The sequence below is a fragment of the Vicugna pacos genome, unplaced genomic scaffold (assembly GCF_048564905.1).
Source record: "Vicugna pacos unplaced genomic scaffold, VicPac4 scaffold_19, whole genome shotgun sequence".
NCBI lineage: Eukaryota > Metazoa > Chordata > Mammalia > Artiodactyla > Camelidae > Vicugna > Vicugna pacos.
Window position 1 is genome coordinate 50,183,594 of NW_027328740.1, and position 2,101 is coordinate 50,185,694.

Genomic DNA, 2,101 nt, shown 5'->3' on the forward strand with positions numbered 1-2,101 from the left:
ACCAGAAACCACTTAGTACTTTTCCCTCTCTACATCTTTTATTCCTTTTCCAAATTCTTCCATTTTTTCTTCTTCCTTTCAAGAAATTATTTAAATTTACTCCCATATTGTTCCATCAAAAGATCATATCAATCAAGTATCTATTTTTTTCTTTAAATGGCAACTTAGTCTCTCGTTTAACTCTTTACTCTACTTGAAAAAAAAATAAAGAAATTTCGGGTGCACATCTATTTTTATTGTCCCCCCAAAAAATTGCAGATATTTGTCGACGTTTGCCAACATCAGTTTTAATCTTTGTTATCCTGCATAATCTGGTAGTCCTCTGGTACATCAGCTGTAATTAGGATGACGTTGATAAACTGAAAATTGCTGATGAGTTGGTCTTGAAAGAGATGTAGCTGATGTATCTGATATCATTGGCACTGGAAAGTGTGGGTTGATCCCTGGTTGTAGTTTAGGAAAATGACCTTCATTGGCAGATATGTCATGATATCTGTTTGGAAAAGCAGAAGGCTTCACCATCAGTCCAAAATAATTGCTCTATATGAGAGAGAAGATGCTGTACTGAGAAGTAGAAATTGAAGTTGTAATGGAGTTCACATCATGGCCATTTGCTTCATTGTAGCTACTTTGAGAGTGCCCGAGGACAATGTTGAACTGATTTAAATTACCTCATTGATACACTGCAATTTGTTCTGGTGGTCTAAGTGACATTGATGATGGAGGAGAGAAATCACCTCTGATCGGGATAGTTGTATCACCAATTATGAGACTACTAGAGGGCTTTCTTATTAGAGTCATATTTAAATTTGCAGAAGGTAAAAATGAACTTTCTCCACTAGTGTCAGTCACAAAACCAGAAATATGATAATCCATATTACCCCCTGCTTTAAAGTGCTTCTTGTTGAAATCTTCAGCCAATGAAGACACCAGAGAGGAATTTTTAATCCCAACTCTTCTTTTTATTCTCACAAAAAGCTGGGGACAGCACCATTTAAAATTTGGATTATGATACAACTGCAGCTACAACCAAAGGAGAAACATTTTTGTAATACATTAATCAAACTACAAGACTACAAAAAGGCTAACCTATTAAGCCTCAGATTCCACGTTTACTTTGCATAGATAATATTATCAAAATATGAACATTGCTAACGATAGTGTGAAGTTTCTTAATTGGAATATACACATTTAAATAGTATGCTCATCAAATTTACTGACTTAGCATTTGCAGTAATGGTGAATGCCACTTTTTAAAAGCAGCTTTAATAGCTTTATTTAGATTTCTGGAAAGATTCATAGTTGCAAGCAAAGTTTCCCTTAATCTTGACTACTTAAGGCACTGTCCTCATTTTTTAGAGAAAATAAAGTATTCTAACCTTAGTAGTTTTACAATTTTCAAAATCTAGCTTTACATTTATATTACCATTGATTGATATACAAAATAAATTTTTATATATAAGTTACCAAGTGGTAATTAAAATTTGTCAATTCCTTTCTTAAAACAGAGGCTACATTTTCTTCTGCCAGAAAGTCAGCTAGACAAGGAGTCCTTTGAAAATTCTGCCACACTTTCCTAAACCCATAAAGTTTAAGATGTCTAAATAAACTTTTCATACTTCCAGTTTCAAATATTCTGAAAGGGGCCTTTCTTTCCAAAACTTCCTTCTTGAAGACATCTTCAACAATCACTATGGAAGATCCATTATCACCCCACCAGATGGATTTCAATTGGTCATCCCCAGCCATTTTCCAGAGTTTTCTTGGAAATTTCAGAGAATGAAATTCATTATCTTCATCTGGTACAGAGACAGAATGTGTGTAACATGGTGTTTTTATTAAGGATTCTTCAGACAAAATCTGAAAAGCATTTTATTCAATCATAGACCTCAAGTCCAAGTCCCCAGAGAATGTTTGGTCACACAATAGAGATCTTCCAGAATTTCCTGAACCAGTTTGTCCAACTTTAGGAGACACACCTTGAATTTCTGAAGAAATATGTGGCATCTCAAATAACTTTTTCTACAGCTACTTTTCTAATCTGCATGGTTTTGAGCACTGCAGCTTCAAATGCTGCTTTGGCAGGGCTGCACAGGTAAAC

The 2,101-nt window shown here is 34.6% G+C and overlaps 1 long non-coding RNA gene across 1 annotated transcript; it reads right to left on the bottom strand.

The window, feature by feature from the left end:
* Positions 1–228: 228 nt before the first annotated feature.
* Positions 229–1,888, bottom strand: LOC140693306 (uncharacterized). Its single transcript, XR_012069028.1, has 3 exons — positions 1,620–1,888; positions 882–1,023; positions 229–493 (listed from the first exon to the last, which is right to left on the bottom strand). It is a non-coding gene; the product is annotated as an uncharacterized lncRNA (long non-coding RNA).
* Between the last annotated feature and the right edge of the window lie 213 nt (positions 1,889–2,101).